This window comes from Bombina bombina, chromosome 7 (assembly GCF_027579735.1).
Source record: "Bombina bombina isolate aBomBom1 chromosome 7, aBomBom1.pri, whole genome shotgun sequence".
Taxonomy (NCBI): Eukaryota; Metazoa; Chordata; class Amphibia; order Anura; family Bombinatoridae; genus Bombina; species Bombina bombina.
This window is the reverse complement of record NC_069505.1, coordinates 36,095,579-36,103,078: the sequence shown is the minus strand read 5'-3', so window position 1 is coordinate 36,103,078 and position 7,500 is coordinate 36,095,579.

Below are 7,500 nucleotides of genomic sequence, written 5' to 3'. Positions count from 1 at the left end.
TTAGGTTACCTTAAGAAAATGTTTATTCAATAAGGTTTTATCCTACAGCCCCTTGCATGCATTGCTCCTGTCACTGCTGCTGCGGCGTTCTGGTTTGAGTCTCTGGAAGAGGCTTTACAAGTAGCGACTCCATTGGATGACATACTTGGCAAGCTTAGAGCACTTAAGCTAGCCAATTCCTTTGTTTTCTGATGCCATTGTTCATTTGACTAAACTAACGGCTAAGAATTCTGGTTTTGCTATACAGGCACGCAGGGCGCTATGGCTTAAATCATGGTCAGCTGATGTGAATTCAAAATCTAAGCTGCTTAAGATTCCCTTCAAGGGGCAGACCCTATTCGGGCCTGGTTTGAAGGAGATTATTGCTGATATCACTGGAGGAAAAGGTCATGCCCTTCCTCAGGACAGGTCCAAATCAAGGGCCAAACAGTCTAATTTTCGTGCTTTTCGAAACTTCAAGGCAAGTGCGGCATCAACTTCCTCTAATGCAAACAAGAGGGAACTTTTGCTCAGTCCAAGACGGTCTGGAGACCAAACCAGACCTGGGACAAAGGTAAGCAGGCCAAAAAGCCTGCTGCTGCCTCTAAGACAGCATGAAGGAACGGCCCCCTATCCGGTAACGGATCTAGTAGGGGGCAGACATTCGCTCTTCGCCCAGGCGTGGGCAAGAGATGTCCAGGATCCCTGGGTGTTGGAAATTATATCCCAGGGATATCTTCTGGACTTCAAAGCTTCCCCCCCCAAAAGGGAGATTTCACCTTTTCACAATTATCTGCAAACCAGATAAAGAGAGAGGCATTCTTACACTGTGTACGAGACCTCCTAGTTATGGGAGTGATCCATCCAGTTCCAAAGGAGGAACAGGGACAGGGTTTTTACTCAAATCTGTTTGTGGTTCCCAAAAAAAAGGGAACCTTCAGACCAATTTTGGATCTAAAGATCTTAAACAAATTCCTCAGAGTTCCATCATTCAAGATGGAAACTATTCGTACCATCCTACCTATGATCCAGGAGGGTCAATATATGACTACAGTGGATTTAAAGGATGCTTATCTTCACATTCGGATAACAAAGATCATCATCGGTTTCTCAGGTTTGCCTTTCTAGACAGGCATTACCAGTTTGTAGCTCTTCCCTTTGGATTAGCTACAGCCCCAAGAATCTTTACGAAGGTTCTAGGGTCGCTTCTGGCGGTCCTAAGGCCGCGGGGCATAGCAGTGGCCCCTTATTTAGACCACATCCTGATACAGGCGTCAAACTTCCAAATTTCCAAGTCTCATACGGACGTAGTACTGGCATTTCTGAGATCGCATGGGTGGAAAGTGAACGAGGAAAAGAGTTCTCTATCCCCACTCACAAGAGTTTCCTTCCTAGGGACTCTGATAGATTCTGTAGAAATGAAAATTTACCTGACGGAGTCCAGGTTATCAAAGCTTCTAAATTCCTGCCGTGTTCTTCATTCCATTCCGCGCCCTTCGGTGGCTCAGTGCATGGAAGTAATCGGCTTAATGGTAGCGGCAATGGACATAGTGCCTTTTGCACGCCTACATCTCAGACCGCTGCAACTATGCATGCTCAGTCAGTGGAACGGGGATTACACAGATTTGTCTCCTCTACTAAATCTGGATCAAGAGACCAGGGATTCTCTTCTCTGGTGGCTATCTCGGTTCCATCTGTCCAAAGGTATGACCTTTCGCAGGCCAGATTGGACAATTGTAACAACAGATGCCAGCCTTCTAGGTTGGGGTGCAGTCTGGAACTCCCTGAAGGCTCAGGGATCGTGGACTCAGGAGGAGACACTCCTTCCAATAAATGTTCTGGAAGAGCGATATTCAATGCTCTTCAGGCTTGGCCTCAGTTAGCAACTCTGAGGTACATCAGATTTCAGTCGGACAACATCACGACTGTGGCTTACATCAACCATCAAGGGGGAACAAGAAGTTCCCTAGCGATGTTAGAAGTCTCAAAGATAATTCGCTGGGCAGAGACTCACTCTTGCCACCTATCAGCTATCCATATCCCAGGTGTAGAGAACTGGGAGGCGGATTTTTTAAGTCGTCAGACTTTTCATCTGGGAGAGTGGGAACTCCATCCGGAGGTGTTTGCACAATTGATTCATCGTTGGGGCAAACCAGAACTGGATCTCATGGCGTCTCGCTAGAACGACAAGCTTCCTTGTTACGGATCCAGGTCCAGGGATCCCAAGGCGACGCTAATAGATGCTCTAGCAGCGCCCTGGTCTTTCAACCTGGCTTATGTGTTTCCACCGTTTCCTCTGCTCCCTCGACTGATTGCCAAGGTCAAGCAGGAGAGAGCATCAGTGATTTTGATAGCGCCTGCGTGGCCACGCAGGACCTGGTATGCAGATCTGGTGGACATGTCATCCTTTCCACCATGGACTCTGCCTCTGAGACAGGACCTTCTACTTTAGGGTCCTTTCAACCATCCAAATCTAATTTCTCTGAGACTGACTGCCTGGAGATTGAACGCTTGATTTTATCAAAGTGTGGCTTTTCCGAGTCAGTCATTGATACCTTAATACAGGCACGAAAGCCTGTCACCAGGAAAATTTACCATAAAATATGGCGTACATATCTTTATTGGTGTGAATCCAAGGGTTAGGATTCCCAGGATATTATCTTTTCTCCAAGATGGTTTGGAAAAAGGATTGTCAGCTAGTTCCTTAAAAGGACAGATTTCTGCTCTGTCTATTCTTTTGCACAAGCGTCTGGCAGATGTTCCAGACGTTCAGGCATTTTGTCAGGCTTTGGTTAGAATCAAGCCTGTGTTTAAACCTGTTGCTCCCCCATGGAGCTTAAATTTGGTTCTTAAGGTTAAGTTCCGTTTGAACCTCTTCATTCCATAGATATCAAACTTTTATTCTGTTTTTGGTAGCTATTTCCTCGGCTCGTAGAGTCTCGGAGTTATCTGCCTTACAATGTGATTCTCCTTATCTGATTTTCCATTCGGATAAGGTAGTCCTGCGTACCAAACCTGGGTTTTTACCTAAGGTGGTATCTAACAAGAATATCAATCAAGAGATTGTTGTTCCATCCTTGTGTCCTAATCCTTCTTCAAATAAGGAACATCTATTACACAATCTGGACGTGGTTCGTGCTTTAAAGTTTTACTTACAAGCTACTAAAGATTTTTGTCAAACATCTGCTTTGTTTGTTGTCTACTCTGGACAGAGGAGAGGTCAAAAGGCTTCGGCAACCTCTTTCTTTTTGGCTAAGAAGCATAATCCGCTTAGCCTATGAGACTGCTGGCCAGCAGCCTCCTGAAAGGATTACAGCTCATTCTACTAGAGCTGTGGCTTCCACTTGGGCCTTTAAAAATGAGGCTTCTGTTGAACAGATTTGCAAGGCGGCGACTTGGTCTTCGCTTCATACTTTTTCAAAATTCTACAAATTTGATACTTTTGCTTCTTCGGAGGCTATTTTTGGGAGAAAGGTTTTACAGGCAGTGGTACCTTCCGTTTAAGTACCTGCCTTGTCCCTCCCTTCATCCGTGTACTTTAGCTTTGGTATTGGTATCCCACAAGTAATGGATGATCCGTGGACTGGATACACCTTACAAGAGAAAACACAATTTATGCTTACCTGATAAATTTATTTCTCTTGTGGTGTATTCAGTCCACGGCCCGCCCTGTCATTTTAAGGCAGGTAATTTTTTCATTTAAACTACAGTCACCACTGCACCCTATGGTTTCTCCTTTCTCTGCGTGTTTTCGGTCGAATGACTGGATATGGCAGTTAGGGGAGGAGCTATATAACAGCTCTGCTGTGGGTGTCCTCTTGCAACTTCCTGTTGGGAATGAGAATATCCCACAAGTAATGGATGATCCGTGGACTGGATACACCACAAGAGAAATAAATTTATCAGGTAAGCATAAATTGTGGTGGTGTTTTTTTTTCTATAATGTAAACCTACTTGTTAATTACAAACAGTCTTCCTCAGTCCCAGAACTTAAATCTTCCTGTATCAATAGTTTTAATAACGCCCTAACTGCTTGCTTAACTCTCTTAATACTCTGCCTACTTAACAAATTAGTTTTTGTTTTCTAGATCACAGCGGGTGGTAGGGGCAATGAAAAGCCATGCAGGCTAGCAGATCGCGCACACTGTGACATTCACTGTTTGTAGGGCTGTACATTGTGGTCTGATAGTGTAAGTACTCTTTGCCCTACAGCGGGTGGTAGGTGCAAAGAGAAGCCATGCAGGCTAGCAGATGGAACATGCTGTGACTTTCACTATTTGTAGAACTGTACAAGGGGATCTGATGTACTCTCCTTGCCTTACAGCGCTAGCAGAGCGCACACAATTGGACATTCACTGTTTGTAGAGCTGTATGAGGTGGTCTGATAGTGTAAGTACTCTCCTTGCCTTACAGTGGGTGGGGTGAGCAATAAGGAGCCATGCAGGCTAGCAGAGCGTACATGCTGTGAGATTCACTGTTTGTAGAGCTGTACGAGGTGGTCTGATATTATAAGTACTCTCCTTGCCTTACAGTGGGCGATAGCTTCTGATTTTACCTCTACTTACTAGAAGTAAAATGGAAACTTGTTTTAAAATTGTATGTTCTGTCTGAATCCTAAAAGAAATCTTTTGGGTTTCATGTTCCTTTAAGCCCATAAAGTTAATGATGGCTCCATTTAATTTGTAAAATACTTCTGTGGTTCTGAGCAGTTTCTCCTCCATCAGTTAAACTTATGGATATAAAGGGACTGACATCACGTCAGATACCAGTTAAATCTCTTGTGAAGGACCAATCTGCATGATGTTTAGACTGTCTTGATCTGACAGATTTGATTTCTTTCATATAGTTTGATAAGAGTCCACAATCCATTACCACTGGGAATTACCTTTCCTGCCACTAGGAGTAGGCAAAGATTCCTAAACCTCAGAGCTTTCTATAAACCCTCCCACCTCTATAGTAATCAGTCTTGTCTTTGCCTCCACTGCATGTAGGTGAAGAATTAATATGTGCAAGATTATTTTATTTTAGGGTTTTCTGGTTAGGACCTCTTCAGTACTGACTTTGTCATGAGGGACATATTTGGAGTATTAGGTATTATACCTTATCCTATATTCCTTTCTGACATTTAGTGCAGGAGACTTTATTTGCACTTTGTCTTTTATTCTTACTCCAGGACATGCTTGCACCTTCTACTGATAACGTTCTCAGTACTAGGTTTACATTTGTTGAGGTAAGTTTAAGCCGTTAGGAATGCCCTTGGCCAGCTTATTAGTGCTTGCTTCATTAGCACATATACTTTTATGATTTATATAGGGATCCTGAATGCTGCGGTCACTACTTCTAGCAGCGTTTGGGCAGGTTCTATGTTAGGCCCGGTTTCCCCTCAGAGTACAGTGCTTGTCAGAGGGATGTATCTGAGGGTATGATTTATGATTTTATGGTTTCACCTCATGGGAAATCTTTCATAAACTCTCAAATCAGTTTCAGGGACATTTTTACTGCCTCCCTTTATGGATCTGTAATATATTATTTTTCCATAACCTCTGCTGATATGTTTCAGTACTGGTTTTGCTGCTCGTTTGTGTCTATTGAATAGTTATTTTGTTGTGCCTCCTGCCATGAAAATGATTTTCAAGGCTGTAGTTTTTTAAGTATTTGCCTGTTCTCTCACTTTTAAACAGGCAGTAAAGGTATTTCTTTTTTATGACACAATGAGTCCACGGATCATCTTAATTACTAATGGGATATTCACCTCCTGGTCAGCAGGAGGTGGCAAAGAACACCACAGCAGAGCTGTTAAATAGCTCATTCCCTCCCACTCCAGTCATTCTCTTTCTTTCATGTAATTGGCAAGAGTCCATGAGCTAGTGACGTATGGGATATACATTCCTACCAGGAAGGGCAAAGTTTCCCAAACCTCAAAATGCCTATAAATACACCCCCACCACACCCACAATTCAGTTTTACAAACTTTGCCTCCCATGGAGGTGGTGAAGTAAGTTTGTGCTAGATGTCTACGTTGATATGCGCTTCGCAGCAGGCTGAAGCCCGGTTTTCCTCTCAGAGTGCAGTGAATGTCAGAGGGATGTGAAGAGAGTATTGCCTATTTGAATACCATGGTCTTCCTCTAGGGGATCTATTTCATAGGTTCTCTGTTATCGGTCGTAGAGATTTCTTTTCCTTCCTCCCTTTTCAGATCGACGATATACTCTTATATACCATTACCTATACTGATTCTCATTTCAGTACTGGTTTGGCTATCTACTATATGTAGATGAGTGTCTTAGGGTAAGTAAGTCTTATTTCTCTTGTAAGGTGTATCCAGTCCACGGGTTCATCCATTACTTGTGGGATATTCTCCTTCCCAACAGGAAGTTGCAAGAGGACACCCACAGCAGAGCTGTCTATATAGCTCCTCCCCTAACGTCCTCCTCCAGTCATTCTCTTGCAACTCTCGACAAGGGAAGTATCAAGAGATAAGTGGTGACTTAGTGTAGTGTTATCTTCAATCAAAATTTTATTTTTAAACGGTACCAGCGTTGTACTGTTTTTACTCTCAGGCAGAAATTAGATGAAGAATTCTGCCTGGAGGTTGATGATCTTAGCAGTTTGTAACTAAGGTCCATTGCTGTTCTCACACATAACTGAAAAATATAGAAGAAAGCTTCAGTTGGGGGAACGGTCTGCAGATTACCTGCTTTGAGGTATGTTCAGTATTTTTATTTCTAGAGATGAAATAAGTTCTAGAAAATGCTGACAGAGCCTTGTGTATTTGAGGTAAGCCTGATGCAGTGATTTAATAGTGACTGGGATCATGCTTACAAAACAGGGTAATACTCATGTTAATATTATTCAGTGTCAAAACGTTTACATTTTTTCATAAATAGAACGTTTTTTCTCTGAGGGAGATAAATCTTTATTTGGGGCCTAGTTTTCCACATGGCTAGTCAGATACTCCTAGGATTATTTTCTTAAGGCCCCTCTGACATCCAGTACATGGTGGGAGGGGCCTATTTTAGCTCTATTGCTGCGCATTTTTAATTCAGTCTGAGACATCCAGCTTCCCTAGAGGAGTCCTTTGGCATCTGAGGACCATTATAAGGGGTTTATTCCTTCACCAAATTGTATTTGAGGGCAGGTAGGAGCCTCAGCAGAGCTGTGGCAGTTGCTCAACTGTTTTTTACCAGTGGTTACTAGTCTGTTAAACATGTCTGACATAGAGGAAACTCCTTGTTCAATATGTTTGGAAGCCATGGTGGAACCCCCTCTTAGAATGTGTACTGAAATTTCTATAAACTATAAAGACCATATTATGGCGCTTAAAGATTTATCTCCAGAGGATTCTCTGACTGAAAAAAGGGAGATTATGCCATCTAGCTCTCCCCATGTGTCAGAACCTATAACTCCCGCTCAAGTGACGCCAAGTACATCTAGCGCGTCGAATTCTTTTACCTTACAGGACATGGCGGCAGTTATGACTAATACCCTTACAGAGGTATTGTCCAAACTGCCAGGGTTACA